This window comes from Nicotiana tomentosiformis, chromosome 5 (genome assembly GCF_000390325.3).
Source record: "Nicotiana tomentosiformis chromosome 5, ASM39032v3, whole genome shotgun sequence".
Lineage (NCBI taxonomy): Eukaryota > Viridiplantae > Streptophyta > Magnoliopsida > Solanales > Solanaceae > Nicotiana > Nicotiana tomentosiformis.
Window position 1 is genome coordinate 28,190,860 of NC_090816.1, and position 21,336 is coordinate 28,212,195.

At 39.4% G+C, this 21,336-nt stretch overlaps 1 long non-coding RNA gene across 1 annotated transcript; it reads left to right on the forward strand.

Moving 5' to 3' along the window:
* The first annotated feature begins 433 nt into the window (after positions 1 to 433).
* Positions 434 to 908, forward strand: LOC138891768 (uncharacterized). The gene is made up of 3 exons (XR_011408092.1): positions 434 to 531; positions 610 to 699; positions 781 to 908. It is a non-coding gene; the product is annotated as an uncharacterized lncRNA (long non-coding RNA).
* Positions 909 to 21,336: the final 20,428 nt, after the last annotated feature.

Here is a 21,336-nt window from a genome sequence, read left to right on the forward strand (position 1 = left end):
TTTAGCTTAAATTTTCAATTCTACCCTTAACGAGAAGTTTTTATTACCACACAAATACTCTGGACCCCTTTTTGAATTGTTTAGGACCACAAATTCCAAAAATCTTCATTTTTTCTTAAACTCCGTGCCCACTCAAATAGGTTCACATAAATTGGAACGGAGGGTGTACTTTTTACTGTGGTATATGTTTTTTTGTTATTATTTTGTGATTAAATTAATTTATTATTTTTATCCGGTTTAGATTATTTATTTGCTAAAAGACTAGTAAAATAGATAAATTATTATTTTAGGAATAATTAATCTTATTTAGATGTTATTGTTGTACATATATGAATATGTGACTTAAGTTCCTAGCCCTCCAGAGCCATCGACGGTTTTACTGGGCACGACCATTACGCGACAAGAGTGGGATCAGTATTTTTCTGGCCCTCTAGAGCCATCGACGGTTGTTGATGATCGTCCGACACGAAATGTGGATAGTAGACGCCGACTAAGTTATGCGCATCATCGAGGGATCTTTCACAGGATTTGGTTAGTTTCTATTACTATTATTTATATTTGTTTTAATCTCATTGATTAGTCATAAATATCTAAAGCGTTTTTTTTAAGGAATCATCCTCGCCCGTCACGGAGGCCACTTTGTGCGATACTGACATGTCTGAGACGGATGATTATATTCAGGAGCCCGCCGAGACCATGGTAAGACAATTTAATTTTTTTAGCTAATACGTACATTACTAATATATATTTCATATACTAAAATATCTTATTATTCTGTAGGTTACTGCTGGACCGACGACCCCTTCTACCGAGCCTACTAGCCTTACTGACGATCATACTGCATCGCATCCTCCGATAAAGAGGCGACATGATGAGGATGATCCATATAGTGTAACCGGGAGGGATGAGATGTGCCTAAGGCCAGCGGCTGCTTTAAAGCATATAGGTTGTGGGGCACATTGACTTTTTTTGATTTTATATACATATGACATTCAGTAAATAATAGCAACATTATTTATGGTTTACATTATATGCACATTATGTTTTTATTTCTCAGGTTCTTTGTTATTTTAATAATACAATACAAAAAACAAGCATAGCAACTTAACATAATTTAAATTCGGTAATACTAATGAAAATACATGACACAGAAAGTATAAAGATGCTAGGTTGTAGTGAAGGTAGTTCAACAGATCCCATGGAACACGTCTTAATACTATCGATCCCTACCTTGAAAAAAATATGCTAGGTTGCTACACTGACTTGGTTGATGACAAGTGGTATGATGTTCTGCGAACCTTGGAAAATAAGCCTATCAATATGCACACTAATCTCAAAGTTACAGGGCACATTATTGAGGGCGAAGCGCATTCTACAAAGCATGAAGGTATGCGAATTTGGGGTAAAAAACTACGATGGGTTCCCCTTTAGTCAAAACAGTGTGATTACGAAGTACTATATCACTGGCATGGGCTTGTTGTGCCACAAGCACTGTTTGCAACCTTTCAAACAAACACACACAAAGATGAACCAGAAGTGATTCGACATTTGATGAAGGAGATTCTAGAGATGGAAAAGGCACTAGCTCTTCATCATGCAATGAATGATCTTAACTTCCTGGGAGGAACGGAGGCTCAGTACTGGAATTTATTAGAAAATGATAAAATGCATAGAGACAATGATTATCCTGTTTTCCCAACAGTTGTCGAGTGGGAGGGACTACCTAAGTTTCTACCACAGACGTTGGACGTAGGAGTCCCATATTGTTGTAGAAATCAAGCAAGTGATCTTCTTGATGATAGCGATGAAATGCGAGAAATGTGTGTCAACTGGGGCCTAGATTACGATGCCCTTGGTGGAGATTACGATGAAATGTTAGAAATGTATGTCAATTGGGGCCTAGATTAAGATGCCAATGTATCGTACTCCATTGTAAGTGGCAACTTAACATGACACTGTGGAGATAAACTATAGCTTACTGAGTTATTCGCCACCACAACCTCACCCCCAATATAATGAAACCCTAATTCTTCGCTCTTCAGACATTATGACGAAATGCAAAATAACTTAACGAAGAAATATTTCAGAAGACTTGAGAATATTTATAAAATTCTTAACCTCTTTAAATAAGGCAAAAATCAGTCTTGGGGTACAATTATTTGAGGTATAGCACCTTAAATATGGGCGCTATACCCAGTTGAATTATTGTTATGTCAGTTAAGTTCAGAAGAATCATTGGTGAGCCACATAATATATATAGCGCGGTAAGTTAGGGTGTTATATATACAACGCCTTAAATAAGGGCGCTATACTTAACTGGGCAAAAGACCGTTAAGGTATAGCGCCTTATAAGAGGACGTTATATATATATTATGGTCACCAGTTTTTTTCACACACATTTTGATTCTTTGAGTCCAAAAGAAAATTTTAGTTCCGGACTAGTTTTGGGATCCTAAAGACATCTCAATGAGACAACTTAGACCTAGTGGGGTACGCAAAATATTGTATAATTAGTGTTACAACTACCATTATAATTCGACTTAGAAGTGAGTTCGGGGTAGTGCTGCATCATAAGTGTCATGGATATTGCATTGCTTCGTCGACATGTTTTGCTAGATATACATATAATTAAGGCCAAATATATATGTAGGCCCTCAAACTTGTCCCTTTTTGTCACTTGGACACCTAAACATAGGGTTGTTCCTATCAGGCACTCCAACTAAATTTATATGTGCCAATTAAACACCTAAACATAGAATTGTTCCTATCAGGCACTCCAACTAAATCACATATGTGCCAATTAAACACTGTCAAGGGAAAGGACGCGTGAACATGAGAAAAACTTGTTGATTTTTTTTTTATTATTATTATTATACTCCATATTATGATTGTTTTATATATCCTAATATATTATTCCTATTAAAGCCAGATCGTCATTTTTTTTCTTGGCAAAATCAAAGGCAAAGTTGCTTGCCCTCTTAGATTTCTTAAGAATTTCATCGTCATACCACCTGAAAAAATTGCAAGCAATTTTGCCAAGAAAAAAATGATGATCTGGCTTTAATAGGAATAATATATTAGGATATATAAAATAATCATAATATGGAGTATAATAATAATAATAATAATAATAATAATAATAATAATAATAATAATAACAACAACAAATCAACAAGTTTTTCTCATGTTCACACGCTCTTTCCCTTGACAGTATTTAATTGGTACATATGTGATTTAGTTGGAGTGCCTGATAGGAACAAACATATGTTTAGGTGTTTAATTGGCACAGATGGATTTAGTTGGAGTGTCTGATAAGAACAACCATATGTTTAGTGGCCAAGTGACAAAAGGGACAAGTTTGAGGGCCTACATTTGTATTTGGCCTATAATTAATATGTGAAAGCGGATATATAAAATAAAAATAACACCGCTGGTTAAGCACCTCAATCAACTTATGGAGATTGGAGATTCGATCACCTCAAATTCAAAAGGTTGCTAAATAAAAATAGCAATCTTTACTTTTAAGAAGAGTGGAATGGGAAAGCTAGTGGGTTCCTTTGGAAACTTTCCATGGATTGAAGTGAAAGAGGCACTCAATTGTTTATAATGAAAACAAAAAACGAAAACAAGAAGGGATTGGATGATCTTGGTGGGAACTTTTTGTCTGCCATAGGACAGGCATTGTGGTGATCGTTCCACCTTGAAAAAGGTCAAAGACAATGACTCCCAATTCAAATCCATTTATATTCATTTCAAAATTTGTGACAAGAAGTTGTTTCTTGGTAACCTATATTTAAAAGTTATGTGTGAGATTATAAATTTCTATGAAACTATGCTAGCTTTGTGCATTGCCCCTCCATTTGTAAACACTATGAAACAAGTCAGTTTCCAATCTCTTCTATTCCAATGCAAGCCCTATCGTTAATTTACAGTACTATTGTCTATCTCTTTCATACTAAACAAGTCCAGTTTATGTTACTATTTAATTTAAATCTTATCACGTCAAGTTTTACGACTTATCTTAGGTATACTTAAGCCATGCCAAACATGCCCAAAATATTGGTCTACTCCTCGTTTTTCCTTTCATTTTTTGTCACTGATAAGCTCATGAATTATGACATCAACCTTGTTCAATTTGAACCTATAAATATAGAAGCCTACAGGAATGATGCAATGGCTTTCTTCTTCTTTTTTCCCCTGGTTTGATCATTCGGTATCCAAAGCATAGTTTGATCATTTGGTATTCGAAGCACACTAGCACAACTAATACTAAGGCTGTCCAACGGGACGGTCCCGTCTCGTTTATTTCATATTAAACGGTACACGGGATGGGACCGGATAACCATTTCGTCTCGTTTATCCCGTTCCGTCTGGTCCCGTCCCGCCTGACTTGTCTGTCCCACGTGTTATTTTTTTTTTTTTGAAATAGAGTTGTTGGCCAACTGCCATAAACGGCTATAAAGGGCCATATTTGCCCCCCCCCCCCCCAAAAAAAAAAACACCCCTACCCCAAAATCGAAGATCATATACATTCATTAGCGGAGGACAGCCTAGAGATTTCCGTATTATTCAGAGATTGGATTAATTTAGAAAGAAATATTGGTTTTGAAAAATTAACCACTAGGGAAGAAGAAGAATATAATGAGATACTTAATACTGAGAGCGATGACGGCATGGAACTCATGGAACATCAATCAACATTGCCAATTCTAGAACAATGTCCGAGAGAAATTATAGATAAGTTACAACGAAGCTATATAAGAGCTTACAAATATTAGTATGATGATTTGTAATTGGCTACTAAGAGGCCTAGTTCAAACAGAACCCTTCCTAGAAGGTGACTGCATAGTTTAAGTGTTCTTCAAAAGAATTATATTTGTATGTGAAATTTGAAAGTTCTATTAATAAAAGAAAAGGCTCTAAGTCTTGATTTTTTTTTTATGAATTGTCTTACACTCTTACTTAGTTACTTAATGACTTAAAATTATATTAATTAAATTACAACTCTATTACAATTACTAAAATATTTCATTACAAGTCTTCTTCTTTTTTAATATTTTATAATTCTTACTTAGTTTTTTTTATAATTTATTAAGTTTTAAGTTTAATAAATAAGTCAAAAAACTAGCCGTTGCAAACTTTTAAAACTTAGTCATTATCAAAAAACTAGTTGTTGCAAAACTTAATGCTTAATAAGTTATTTTTTTAAAAAGGCCCACTTAAGGCCCGCGAACTGTTCCGTCCCGTCCATCCCATTTGTTAGCGGGATGGGATGGGTCTACCGTTTCGTTCTGTTTATCCCGTTCTGTTTAAACCCGTCTCACCACCGTCCCGACTAAATGTCGTCCCGTCCCATTGGACAACCTTAACTGATACCGGGAATGCTCAATAGGGGGTAAAAAGGCCCCACCAAAAGATTCTCCATTTTTAGAGCTTAAATCTACCGTGACCAATCAACCTACCACACTCGATAGTGGTAACAACTTAGCTTGTTGCTCCGAAAGAAAATCCACACGAGGCGCACATGACCATCTCGAATACCAAATGATCATTAGTTTTGTCAAAGAATGCATACTATTAGCACTTCCCGTAAAAGGAATAGGATTATTTCAGGGAATTTTAGAGCTTTACCTATAAAAATCAAACTAATTGCCCTTGCCTACCCATTTATTTTTGTACATGTTTACCCTAAAAAAGGATAACAATTGAATTTATATGCGGTTTTAAGGATACGTGGTATGACTTGGCACAAATTAAGAGAATATATTAATAATGAATTTAACGATAAAACAAATAAATGCAAACTAAACGAATCGAATAGCCTTGACCCTCGAGTTTGATCACCTTTGAACCAAGAGAAGTTTCAACTTGATATAAAAACAGAGTAACAAGATAATGAAAGCTAGAAAAAGACAGTGTATTGCTTTATGTTGCGTAAAAGTGATGACCCTTTACAAATGATCATACCCCATTTATATAGTAGGGGCGTCCTACTCTTGATACAGTTCTAAATGAAGTAAGAAATCTCCTGATTGGCTAATTAATCGGCCTATCCTTGATACATGTCGAGATCTCTGCTGTGATCTACGTTCGATATCCGACTCAACAAGTTTCCCTCGATCTTGCCTGATCTCGACTTTGTTTGGTCCCTGGGTCTCGAGCTTGGCGATATAACTTCACACCTGGTTCGATATGACTCGAGGTCGGACCTTAATCTATCATATTCCAGTCTCGATTAGTCAAGCAAGGGGCGAGCCCAGTTTTGGCCGTATACAGATAGTCCCCTCATTTCTCGGAGAGAAAATGACGAGAAATGACATAAATTTCCGAATCCTTCTCGATGGGCCATGACGCAAACGACGAACCCGACTATGACATAAGCGACAAATAGATATCGAAACGCCCCATCGGTCCAGTTATCAAGGCATTACATGACTGTCAGTCGCTGGTCGGCCACTACCGGTTATGAGCCGTCACCAGCAAGCTATAAATATCCAATTTTTCTTAATTCAAACTTTACGCTCAAAGCTCCTCCTATTCTTGTTTTTTCTTGAAAAATCCCTTTGCTTTGCAATTCTTGCACCCAAATTTCTTAAACTTTCATCAAACTGCATACCATCTTAATTCTCTTTCCTCATATTCTTCATTGGCGAAAACTTCTAAGACCGTACCAAAAAAGGAGGCCACTTATTCATCACGACCCGCTGGTGGTGGGGGTGCGGCGGAGCCTCACCCTAGGAATTCATTCCGGCAGGGTGCCCCACTGTTACCGATTTTAAGGTTGAAAATAACTCCTCGGTACCGGGCCGATACGAGCCAATCTCGAGATACATATGTTCAATCACCAAGGATCTCCTCACCAAGGTTAAAGGGGACTGCAACTGGGTCAATAAGCATGTGGTGGTTCCTTCGTCCGAGGAATCGATCACTACCCACGTGGAGGATTTTCTAAGCTTTTACACGTATCCCTTCACATTGAGTCCCTTAGGCCCTATTATCATTGTCTTTTGCAAGAGGTATGATGTGTCTCTTGGCCAGATCCACCCCTCCTTCTGGAGAATAGTGATTCTCCTCCAATTTTTGGTAAGCAAAATCGAGGGATGTCCCTTTACCCCCGACCACCTTATGTGCCTCTACAGTCCCCGACTCTATCGAGGGGGGCTGATCAAGCTTGCTTGCCTGGCTAGTAGGGCCTCGTTCTCGAGCATAGACGAAGCTCGAGACCGAGGTTGGATGGGCTAATTTGTTCGAGTAAAGACTTCGGACCTGATCTCTGCTGAAGACATGCCATTTTCAGAGAAATTGAACATGAAACGCAAGTAGTGTTTCGCTTCGAAGATTCAATCCCATTATTTTCCTTCTTATCTATTTGTTCATTGATGTTTTTGGTGTTGCAGCTACGGCCCAGATGCTGGACGCAGTTCCTGAACTTAAGGAATGGGTCGAGGGCCTTGTGTCACAGAGGCAGTATTCCGAGCGGGCTTGGATGGAATTATAGAAAGGCCGATGGGAGGCCCTCAATCATGGAAAGAGCTTTTCCCCGATACATCTGATATCATTTCCTTTTATCATCAGTCCCTGATTTGTTATGTTTTTATTTCGCATGCTTACGAAAGGACGTCGAGATGAGGCCTCCATCAGCTGATGATGATATACACGCCAATCCCCTTGATCCGAAACAGGTCAAAGAGAAGGTGAAAAGAAAATCCACGATTCCCTCCGACTCCAAAAATAAGAGACCGAGGAAGCGGCAGGCGCATAAGCCCAAACAAACTGGGGCCTGAGAACTCTTATCGGACTCACTCAATCGGTTGAGGGACGAGTCCGAGGAAGAAGAAGATTCTGAGCTGGTGGCCTGAGTAATATGCGGCTCCGAGATGCCTCGAGCCATAGAGGCCGTAGTAGAGACAATGGCTGAAGTCCCCGAGAGGGTCAAGACCGATTTGGCCCGAGCCAGTGAGGTCGAAACAGAAAGTGTGACCGGTATGTCCCGGTCAGAAGATAACGTACCCAAAGAGGTATCTGGGGTGATTGACATTTCTGGGTCGTCCTCATTTACGATTCTATGATTAACGAGGCTCAGATGTTGAAGGATAAACTTGGCGAAGGGGCGCAAGGAGTAGCCGATCCTTTCAATAACTTTTTGGGTGACTTACCGGTGCCAAATAAGGTACCGTCATCGGGCGCTACTGGGTCTTCATCGAGCCCAAAACTGGTGGATCAATTCCCTACCCCAAGTGTTAACCCCGACCGCAGGCGGTCGATAACTTTTTCTGTCCCCGAGGATGCTCGAGTCTTCTCTACCCCCGTGGGGGTTTCTAGCTACCTCAGATGCTTGGTGACCGAGGAAGAACAAGACGTGATGAATGTGGTGGAGGCACCTTGAATATTTAACGAGGCCCAACATGCTTTGAATCGGGTAAGTTCGAGGTTCACTTCATTAATTATTTTAAACTTGAAGTTGTAAATAATTCTAACATCTTTCTTCGTGCTTGCAGGCTTCAGTATTGCATCATGAGACTTTCTTCAGAATCCGAGTAGAGCATGAGGCTGAGGTCTGGGAACTCACCGAGAAGGGGGATACTTACAAGCTTCTGAGTGAGAAGCTTCGGGCTGATTTAGAAGTAGCTCAGAGTGAGCATGTTGAGATGGCCGTGTAGGTATTTTGAGTGCTTTACGATAGTGAAGATAAATTGGAGATAGAAACTAATGATCCGATCCTACAGGTCCGATGGAGACTCTAACGGATCGGACAGCTCAAGACACAGGTAGATGTGATACAAGTCGAGGCTGAAGAATTCAAGAAGAATATGGACATTTTAGCCTCGAAAAAGGAAACTGTCCAAGCACAACTGGAGTCGGTCGAGACCTAGCTCCAAGCTGCAAAAGAGAAGGCCTCGGTATAGGTCAAGAAAATTGAGGAGCTTCATTCTCAATTGGACTTGGCTATTTTTGATAAGGCAAACTTGGCCAATGAACTCGAAGTGGCCAGATCTGAGGTGGCCGTGGCCAACACCAAAGTCAATGCTAAAGTGGCCCAGTTCAAGGTCGATGTCGAGGCCATCCAGGCGAAGGCCAAGAGTATGGTGGATCATGCAAAATGATAGGCTTGAAGGGAAGCCCTCGAGGGAGTTCATGCTTAGGGCTTCAATGTCCTGGCCGAAATCGAGAATGCTAAAGCAGAGGAAGCCAGAGCCCGGAATCTAGCCTTTCCTGAGGAAGATTCCGAGAGCTTAAGCGAGTCCGAAGAAGGAGAAGATCCCGAGGATGGAGATGCTACCTTCGATGAAGACCAATCCACTTAGGCCTTTATATTTTTTGCTTTCCTTTGCATCTTTTTGAGGTCGTTTTGACCATTGCAAATTTTTGTACTAGGTCATTCTGGCCTCTGTAAAAAGGAATTATTATATATATAAGGCTTTCTTCCCCTTTCGGCTCTCAAATTTTTCCTTTGCTTTATTACTTATATTCACAAAGGTCGGAATGCCTTAGCATAAAATAACTTAGGTTGTGTAAGTTCGGACAAGCCCTGCCTTTATATTATTTTGTTTTGAGGCATCTCGGGGGTCCATTATTACTGGGAAAAGTTTCCAGAAGTAAGTAACTCAAATTATAGTTTGCGGAGTGTAGCCTTTAGAACCGGTTGTGAAAATATTTCTTTTTTGAAGGCCTAGTTTTTGTTACGGATTTCGGACGTCTTCGAGTCGTGTTAATTTGGCCGTAGCCTTTTCGTTCTGGAGCTGCCCATTGGGCTTATTTTTCTCGAGTTATCCGGGCTTGCCCGAGATAACAGTCCTCGAGTGGGGTGGTCGTGGCCTTTAGAAACCGAGGAGTTGCCTAATAAATCTTTTGCCCCCGAGGCCCAGTCACTTGGGTAGTTTGAGTTGGACGGCAGTCCCCGAGTGAGGGAGTGGTCGTTTGCATTCTGGTTATGTCTTGCCCTTGGGCTCGTTATTTTCGAAAGTACGAAGCTCTTTAAGGGATGTAAAGAGAAAAAATTTTAAAACATAAGATGATTGCAAGGAAAGTACTTCTCTTTATGCTCGATCAAAACAGTCATACATGCGTACATCTTTTATGCCAGGGCTCGAGCAATCTATGTGGGCGCAGTTTGTTTTGACCGTTTGGACCTTACAATAAATCCTATCTAACGAGACCCTTCCTTTATGAAGTAGTTTCCTCGCTAGAGTTGATAGTCGGTGATAATGCATATCCGAGGGTAGTCCCCCAGTATTCGAGGTTGATTACAAAGGAACCTCCGATATTGTTGAATTGATCTTCGGTGCCGATTCGTAATTGAGCTTGATTCTACGTTAGCACGATTCATTGTTGCCTTGTTAAAAACCTCGCCAAAAAATCCATTTGGGACAAAACCGGTCTAAGGAGAAAAGAGTGCAACGCGTGCTTTCAGACCTAAAGACTTCGTGTTGTTCGCCGAAAAATCCATTGTCGTTTTTTGTTGACCAACTGCAAGTGTTAGTGTGAAAAAAAGGAAATAAAGTGGGGTCGTACCTTAGCAATAATACCGTTTTAGGTGAGATATATTCCAATTGCTCGATAGTTGTTCTCCATTCATTGTTCTAGGCTTGTAGGACCCTTTCCCGGTGACCTCGAGAATGTGGTACGGTCCTTCCCAATTCGGACCCAATTTCCCTTCGTTCGAATTTCGGGTGTTGAGGGTGACTTTCCTTAGCACTAAGTCACCTACATTAAAATATCAAAAATTGGCTCTTTGATTGTAGTATATTTCGATCCGTTGTTTTTGGGCGGTCAATCTGACGAGGGCAGCTTCACGCCTTTCATCCAATAGTTCCAGGCTCGTATTCATGGCCTCGTCATTTGATTCTTTTGTTGCATATCGGAACATAATACTCGGCTCTCTGACTTCGACCGGTATTAGAGCTTCTAAACCAATGAGAATGGGGTAGCCCTGGTACTAGATTTCGAAGTTGTGCGGTATGCCCAAAGAACTTCGGGCAGAATTTTCTTCCACTTTCCTTTGGCGTCGGTTAGCCTCTTCTTAATATTTTGGATGATGGTTTTGTTGGTCGATTCGTCTTGCCCGTTACCGCTAGGATGATAAGGTGTTTATAAGATTCTTTTGATCTTATGATCTTCGAGAAATTTGGTTACTTTGTTGCCGATGAACTGTTTCCCGTTGTCACACACAATTTCGGATGACATCCCGAACCGACATATGATGTGGTCCCAAATGAAGTCAATGACTTCCTTCTCCCTAACCTTCTCGAAGGCCTGTGCTTTAACCCACTTAGAAAAATAGTCAGTCATAAATAAAATAAATTAAGCTTTACCTGGTGCCCATGGAAGAGGTCCAACGATGTCCATTCCCCACTTCATGAATGGCCATGGTAACAAGACTGAATGGAGTAGTTCCCCGGGTTGGTGAATCATTGGTGCATGTCTTTGGCATTTATCGCATTTTCGAACAAACTCTTTCGCATCTTTTTCCATGTCGATCCAGTATTAGCCTGCTCTGATTTCCTTTTGAACTAATGATTCGGCACCGGAATAATTTCAGCAAGTGCCCCCGAGAACTTCCCTCAGAGCATACTCAGTATCTCCCAATCCCAGACATATCGCTAGTGGACCATCGAACGTTCTTCTGAACAAGGTTCCGTCTTCGGACAAGGTGAATTGTGTTGTCTTCGTGATCAGGGCCCTCGATTCTTTTTGATCTGAGGGAAGTTTTCCGGTCTTCAAATACTCTATGTATTTATTTCTCCAATCCCAGGTCAAGCATGTGGAGTTTATCTCGGCGTGGCCTTCTTTGACTACTGACCTCATGAGTTGCACGACGGCCCCCGAATTGAGCTCGTTGTCCTCAACCGATGGCCCTAAGTTTGCGAGGGCATCAACCTTACTATTTTGATCTCGATGTACGTGTTGCAAAGTCCATTCTTTAAATCGATGCAAAGTTACTTGTAACTTATCTAGGTATCTTTATTCGTTCTTCTCTCACTTCGAAGGTTCCATTAACATGATTCACCACAAGGAGGGAGTCGCATTTGGCTTCGATCACCTCTGCTCCCAAGCCTTTGGCTAGTTCGAGACCTGCAATCATGGCCTCATATTCGGCCTCGTTGTTAGTTAATTTCACAGTTCTAATAGATTGTCTAACCACATTGCCTGTGGGCAGTGTTAGTACGATGCTGAGTCCGGACCCCTTTACATTCGATGCACCGTCCGTAAAGAGGGTCCAGATTCCCAAGGCCGTACCCGAGTTCACTAAAAACTCTCTTTCGACCTCGGATACTAGGGTCGGCGTGAAGTCGGCCATGATCTGCTAAAATTTGAGACTTAATGGTTGTTCGAGGTCGATATTCAATATCATACCCGCTGATTTCTACGGCCCATTTGTCCAACCGTTCCGAAAGCTCGGGTTTGTGCATAATATTTTGCAATGGATAAGTTGTTACAACACATATGGGGTGACCTTGAAAGTACTGTTTTAGTTTCCTAGAGGCGCTTATCAAAGCGAGCACCAATTTTTCTAGGTGGGGATATCTAGTTTCGGCCTCGCCCAAGGTCCAGCTAACATAATAAATCGAAAATTACGTACCTTGTTCTTCCCGGACTAGGACTCTTCTTATTGCTATCTCCGATACTACCAAATATAAGTACAGCTGTTCGTCTTTCCTCAGCATGTGAAGCAGCGGAGGGATCGATAAGTATCGTTTAAGCTCTTCCAAGGCTTGTTGGCATGTGAAGTTATTTTTCTTCTTCAACAATGAGAAAAATCGATGGCTCTTATCTGAGGACCTCGAGATGAATCGCCCCAAGGCGGCTATGCGATCGGTTAACCTCTGTATGACTTTTACATTATCTACTACTGTGATGTCCTCAATAGTTTTGATCTTGTCGGGGTTGATCTCGACTCCTCGGTTTGCCACCATGAATCCGAGAAATTCGCCTGACCGGACCCTGAACACGCATTTTTTCGGGTTCAACTTTATGTTGTATTTCCTCAATATACTGAAGGTTTCCTGCAAATGCTTCAAATTTTCCTTTGCTCGCAGGGACTTTACTAACATATCATCAATGTAAACTTCCATAGATTTTTCTATTTATTCTTCGAACATCCGGTTTACTAAGCGCTAATAAGTGGCACCAGCATTTTTTAATCCAAATGGCATTACGTTGCAGTAGGTACCATATTTAGTGATGAATGAGGTCTTTTCCTGATCATCCGGGTTCATTTGTATTTGATTGTACCCGGAATAGGCATCGAGAAAACTGAGGGTCTTGTGGTTGGCCGTGGCATCGATCATGCGATCGATATTAGACAAGGAAAAAGAATCCTTGGGGCATGCTTTATTTAAATCTTTGTAATCTACACGCATCCTAAGTTTGTTCCCTTTCTTAGGGACTACAACTGCGTTTGCTAACCATTCAAGGTATTTTACTTCCCGGATGGACCCTATTTTAAGAAGCTTGGTTACCTCGCCTTTGATGAAGGCATGCTTGATCTCGGACTGGGGTCTCCTTTTTTGCTTCACCAGATGGAACTTCGGGTCCAAGCTTAATTTATGGGTGGTGATTTATGGTGGGATCCTTGTCATGTCGAGATGGGACCAAGCAAAACAATCCATGTTAGCTATAAGAAATTGAATAAGTTTTTTCCTGAGCTAGGGAGTTAACCTCGTGCCCAGGTATACCTTTCGTTCGGCCAGATGTTCGATTAGTATGACTTGCTCCAGCTCTTCGATCATTGATTTGGTGGTGTCGGAGTCATCGTGGACTATGAAGGATTTAGGGACCCCATAATCATCATCTTTGTCAATCCCCTGCTTTTCTAGTTGGGTCGAGGCTGGCGTCTGTGATTGCTATTTGGCCTCCTGTTTTCCCTTTGAATTTGACCTCTTCATCGATGAGAGTGTCGATACTGGAATCACTTCGTCAGCGGCAAACATTTCCTTTGCGGCGGGTTGCTCCCCGTAAATTGTTTTGATTCCCTCTGGTGTCGGGAATTTTATGACCTGGTGAAGGGTCGAGGGCACTGACCTCATGTTGTGGATCCATGGTCTCCCGAACAGGGCATTATACCTCATATCGCCCTCGATCACATGGAACTTAGTCTCCTATATGGTCCCGGCCACGTTCACTGGCAAAGTTATTTCGCCCTTAGTAGTCTCACAAGCCATGTTGAATCTGTTTAGCACTCGGGTTGCGGGCACAACTTGGTCCTGTAGGCCGAGCTGTTCTACGATCCTTGATCGAATGATGTTGGCCGAACTACCTGGATCAATTAACACACGTTTAACTCGAGTCTTATTCATGAGTACATATATTACCAGTGCATCGTTATAGGGTTGCATGATTCCTTTTGCGTCCTCGTACTTGAAGGACAAGGTTCCTTCTGGTACGTAATCCCGAGTTCGTTTCTCCCTTGTGATCGACACCTTGGTGCATTTTAACATTGGCCCTTAGGGAACATCGACCCCTCCGACAATCATATGAATGACGTGTTGAGGTTCTTCTTGTTCATTTTGTTTGTTGGAATTTCGCCTCTGAAATGATTCTTAGCTCGATCACTCAGAAATTCCCGAAGGTGCCCGTCGTTGAATAACCAGGCTTCTTCTTCTCTCAACTGTCTACAATCTTCCATTGTGTGGCCATGGGTGCCATGCTATTTACACATTTGATTGGGATTTCTCTAGGCTGGATCAGTCTGCAGAGGTCGAGGCCATTTAGTATCTTTGATGCATCCGATAGCCGATATGATGGCGGCTGCATCAACATTGAAGTTATATTCTGACAATCCTGGTGCTGCTTTAGGTCCGGTATGCCTGTCGAAGCCATTCTTGCTCATGAGCCGTAGAGAGCTCTGACCTCGATCATTTCTCCTTTCACTTCGTACAGGGTTTCGCCCAGATCCGTTGCTCCTACGATCTCCATTATATGGCTGGTATCGATCCATGTTCAACCTTTGTTCTCGATCAGTTCCCTCTTGATTCTATCAATAGGCTTGATAGGATAAACGGACCCGGAAGGAACCCCAGTTGGTCGTCTTTGACTCTAATCTTCGATTGATACTGATTATGTACATCGGCCCAGGTAACAGCCGGGTATTCAATCAAGTTCTGCTTCAACTGCTGTGAAGCCACTAAGCTTCATACATTGAGTCCTTGAGTGAAAGCTTGAACAACCCAATCACCGGCGACTGGTGGTAGGTCTATTCGTTCCATTTAGAACTGAGACACAAACTCTCTAAGCATCTCGTTATCTTTCTGTCTTACCTTGAAAAGGTCTGACTTCCTAGTCTCGATCTTTATGGCTCCGGCATGTGCCTTTACTAAAGAATCTACAAGCATAGCAAAAGAATCAATATAGTTAGGTGGTAAATTGCGGTACCATATCATAGCTCCCTTTGACAGGGTCTCCCCGAATTTCTTTAGTAACACGGATTTGATCTCGTCGTCCTCTAGATCATTTCCTTTAATTGCACATGAGTAAGATGTGACATGCTCGTTTGGGTCGGCCGTTCCATTGTACTTAGGAATCTCGGGGATGCGGAACTTCTTGGGGATCGTTTTGGGAATTGCGCTTGGGGGGAAGGGCTTTTGTACGAACTTTTTGGAATCCAAACCCTTCAATATTGGTGGTGCCCCCGGGATTTGATCAAATCTGGAGTTATACGTTTCCATCTTCTTCTCGTTTTCTTCGATCTTCTTTTCCCCCGACTCAACTCCTTTCGTTAGTTCGTCGTGCATCTTTATGATTGCAAGATCGGTCCCCGATTCATTCTCGTTCGATTTTCTTGACACCGATTCGACCCTATGAACAACTTCCTGGGACGGCTCGGGCTCGATCCTACTTGGTGCATGATTCTGGTTTTGAAGCTGGGCTATCGCAGCTTGTTGAGCCTGCAAAATCTCGAAGATCATCCGAAGACGGATTATGCCCTCTTCGCTTCCATGTGCGCTTTGAGCGGCCGATCAAACATCCCTATGGACTCTACTCTCGGGATCGATGGCCAAATTTGCATTGACGGCTATATGCGAGCTGACGTCGATTGGATCTACAGTCGGAACTCCATCGAGGCCAACTGGAGGTACGTCGTTCCCTGGTGCTATTTTGTCATTTTCGTCATGGTGACCGAAATCACTTTCCACGTGTACGGGTGTTGCCTGGGAGTTCGACATTTTGATCGTGGAATCAAAGATACTCACAAGAACAAGTGAAAAATAATGTGTGTTACGAAAGTCAGTACCAGGCAATCACTATTATCCTTAGCCCCACAGTGGGCGCCAAACTGTTTACCCTAAAAATGGATAGCAATTGAATTTATACGCGAGTTTAAGGATACGTGATATGACTTGGCACAAATTAAGAGAATATATTAATATTGAATTTGACGATAAAAGAAATAAATGCAAATCAAAAGAATCGAATAGCCTTGGCCCTCGAGTTCGATCACCCTTGAACCAAGAGAAGTTTTAACTTGATATAAGAACAGAGTAATAAGATAATGAAAGCTAGAAAAAGACAGTGTATTGCTTTATGTTGCGTAAAAGTGATGCCCCTTTACAAATGATCATACCCCCTTTATATAGTAGGGGAGTCCTACTCTTGATACAATTCTAAATTAAGTAATAAATCTCCTGATTGGCTAATTAATGGGCCTATCTTTGATACATACCGAGATCTCTGCCGTGATCTACGTTCGATCGCGGATATTTTGTCTTTCTGTTATCCGACTCAGCAAGTTTCCCTCGATCTTGCCTGATCTCGACTTTGTTCGATCCTTTGGTCTTGAGCTTGGCGATATAACTTCATACCTCGGTTTGATATGACTCGAGGTCGGACCTTAATCTATCATATTCCAGTCTCGATTAGTCAAGCAAGGGGCGAGCCTAGTTTTGGCCGTATACAGATATCACTTTTATCCTTAGCCCCATGGTGGACGCCAAACTGTTTACCCTAAAAACGGATAACAATTGAATTTATACGCGGTTTTAAGGATACGTGATATGACTTGGCACAAATTAAGAGAATATATTAATATTGACTTTGACGATAAAAGAAATAAATGCAAACCAAACGAATTGAATATCCTTGGCCCTCGAGTTCGATCACCCTTGAACCAAGAGAAGTTTTAACTTGATATAATAACAGAGTAACAAGATAATGAAAGCTAGAAAAAGACAGTGTATTGCTTTATGTTGCGTAAAAGTGATGTCCCTTTACAAATGATCATACCCTCTTTATATAATAGGGGGGTCCTACTCTTGATACAATTCTAAATAAAGTAAGAAATCTCTTGATTGGCTAATTAATATAATTGATATAATATACCTTATGTCTTTTATCTTATTTGTTTCTCTAAATCAATTATTAAAACAACTTATACATTATACATGGTTTTTCTTCTCTTTTTTCATTGCATTCTGTATTTCCTATTTTTCCTCATAATCTTATTCTACATATCTTTTTGGCTCCTTTATTTTTGTTCTTTTTTCTCTTTTTTTTTTTTTACTATATCAATAATAAAAAAATAACTAATATAGTAAAACTTTTTATTTAATTTAATTTTTCTTATACTAATTATTAGAAAATAACATACTCTAGCATATAGTATATGAAAAATAGTATATTAGTAGCAGTTAAAGTATATTGTTGTAGCATATTATGATACTCACATGTTATATTATTATATACTGACAGAGTATCATAAAGGTCTAGTTCATTCCTTCCAGATATCTATATGGTCTATACCATATACTGACAGGATATAATGTGGTATTCCTTCCAAAATAACACTCGGTCTCGATGATACCAACCTGGTATATAGCATATGCTAACATGGTCTCATAGAGGACTGGTTTATTCCTTCAACAAAAACATACTCGCCAGTACTCTATGATACCCACATGGTATATATTATATGCTGGCAAGATAGAGTTCTGGTTAATCCTTCAAAAAACAGCACAGTCCTCTATGGCACCAAACTGATATACAAGTATACCATTTTGGTATACAATACAAATTCTTCTACTTCACTACCTCAACTTAATTTCAACTCAAATTTCACTGCTCTAGTGCAAAATCTCCACCAAATTAGCTTAAAATTTAGCCACAGCCTCCATTCAACATTTCAAACTAAGTATTTTTGTTTAAGAATTTTTTTTAAAAAGGCGTAAAATTTCTATTGAAACATTGAAAAAGGTCCCGATGAAAAAGATACCAACATGGTATATATCATATACTAACAGGGTATCATAGATGACTAGTTCATTCCTTTAACAGAAAAAAATACTCGTCAGTCCTCTATGATATCCACATGGTATATATCATTACTGACATGATATAGGTATGGTTCATTCCTTCAAAAAAGAGTTCAGTCCTCTAGGATATCAAACCGGTATACATGTATACTATTTTGGTATATAGTATAGATTTATCTTTTTCGCTAGTTCAACTCAATTTCAACCCAAATTTCAGAACTTTAGTGAAAACATCCACCAAATTGGCTCAACTTTAGACACAACCTCCATTCAACATTTAAAAGTAAATATTTTTTTTTAATAAAAATTTGAAAAAGGCATGAAAACTCCATTAAACATTTAAAAAGATTCCAATAAAAATTTTCAATAAATTTAAAAAGGACCAAATTATAATGGTATAATATTACACTTTATTGTATATTATAAGACTATACTATTGGAATAAATTGTATAAAAATTATATACTAAAGTGGTATACATGTATACCATTTTGTTGTACAATACAAATCCATCTTCTTCGCTAGTTCAATTTAATTTCAACCCAAATTTCATAACTCTACTGCAAAATCTCCATCAAATTGGCTCAAGCTTTTGCTACAAATTCTAATCAACATTTCAAACAAAACCCAAACAGAATCAACTCAAAATAACTACAAACTCAACAAGCCCACTACATGAGTTTCAGCTTCAAGGTCCTTCAATTGAGCATTTAATTTTTTCTAATAATAAATCTTCAAAAATCTCCAGTATGAACTTTCTATAGATACTATAAATAACTTTTTAAAAATATCTGCTTTGAATCAAACAACAAATCTTAAAGTTGAAATTTCAATTCAAAAGCTTCAAACTCAACAATGGTGGGTCTTTAAAAATTCAATCCCAAGCACCTCAAATCAGCTCCAAATGAAACCAAATTTTTGTAAGATTAATACCCTTTCTTTTACTATAGCATTGCATCTTACTTAAAAATCACATTCGGGCTACACATAAAAATGCTTAAGCTTAGACCATTTCTTGTGAGAATCCACAAAAATGATATATTTTCATCATATATGTTAGGACAGTCGTGATTTCTCCATAATCTCTATAAATAATTGTACTAAATAATGAGTTAAGCACATAAGTGAGAAATGAGGGAAGATGGTCATAAGGGTGGTAAGTGGGCCGGTCCAGGCCTGAGACCAGCCCGGGACCGCGGGCCAAACAGGCTAAACGGGCCAGGACCGTTTGGCCCAGTTTTAGTGGGTCTGGGCCGGTCTCGTGGGTCGGTCCTATGCTTTGGGCCCGCCAGGCCCGGGACCATTTAGCCCGTCAGGGACCGTGACAGGTCCGGGATCGGACCGGTTCCTTAACGGGCCAAACAGCCTACACGGCTCTATATATATATATATATATATATATATATATATATATATATATATATAGCCGTTGGGTTGTCAAAAATAGTCGTTGGCTATTTATAAAATAGCCATTTAACCCTCCCCAACTTCGTTTTAACCCCAAATTTGTGTGTGTATATATATAGCTTATACATTATACACTTAGTATATATACTATACTATGCTATATTATATATATATATATATATATATATATATATATATATATATATATATATATATATATGTATGTATAGTATATATATAAGTTATATTCGATATAAGATGTATATATAATATAGTATAGTATATATACTAAATGTATAATATATAAGTTATATATATATATATATTAAGTGTATAGTATATAAGCTATATAAGATGTAAGTATATTATAGTATAGTATATAAGCTATATCGATATAAGATGTATATATATATATATATATATATATATATATATATATATATAAAAGCTATAATCGTAATTAAATATTGAATATTAAAATTTAGGATGTTAAATAAAATTTAGGTCACAATTCTATAATAAAATTTATAAAGCATTGCCTTAGATATTTTTTTTTAACATCCTTTTGTCTCTAATATCTATTTAATATTTTTTTAAAAAAATATCCGGTGGGCCCACTTAGCCCATTTAGCCCGCTGGCCGAGACCGTTTAGCCCGAGACCGTTTGGACCGGCCCACTTGGCCCGTTTAGGCCCGGGACCGGCCCACTTACCATCCTTAGATGGTCATAGCAACAATGACATCATGATTTGTGAATGTAATACCTTGCTAGAAGATAAGTGAAGGGGCGGATAATTATTTTTAACCGTATGGGTAGTCTTTGTAATTAGTTTGAGGGTAGATAATTAATTTATGTTTTATAGATATTTTGTATAGATTCCCCTATTTTGAACTTACGTCCAAAGATAGTGGACTATGTTGGGCCTTTTCTCCTTAAGAACTATTTTTATGACAGAAAAAGCCCAAAATAGTCCATTATCTTTGGGCTTAGTCTGTAACAATCCTACTTTTTCCTCGTGGAGCACTCATATATAGTCCACATTTTTTATAAAGTGGTGCACTTACAGTTCTAAACCAAACATCTACCAGAAATTTTAATGGATAAAATTTCTCGTGCACTATTAGGTCTCACCAATTTGTAAACTAGAGTTCTGATAGTTTTGGGAAAGAATGGGGGACATACCCAATCAATTTTGAAGTAATTAAGAACTCAATGTTCCACAACCTTGCGTTCTAGATATCATGCCAACTCCAAGCCCATGGTTTCCACCTTCAAAATAGTTGCTCAAGCTCATAATAAATTGACTTGATCTGTAATGTTCAATCAAAAACATATCCATGTAAATATGATAGCGAAGTTCTCATTGCAAACTTCATTTTAGTTCACAATTTTTACCTATTGTAGCATGGCTTGTATTAGACAGAAAAGAGACTTCGGGTTGCAAAGGCATGGGAAGCAAACCCTTCTATGCTTTGCCTTGAAAATGTTGATGATCCAACAGATTTACGTTGATAAGATAAACGATTATTCCCTACATGTAGTTTGCCACTTTCATCCCTTGATGAAAATAAGAGGGAAAGAAACCAAATTAGGTAGGAAACAGTAAAGATGCTCCAAGATATATAATTGCAGGACATGCAGCACAACATTAAGGCCCGTAGGGAAATTCCGTACCTTAAGAACA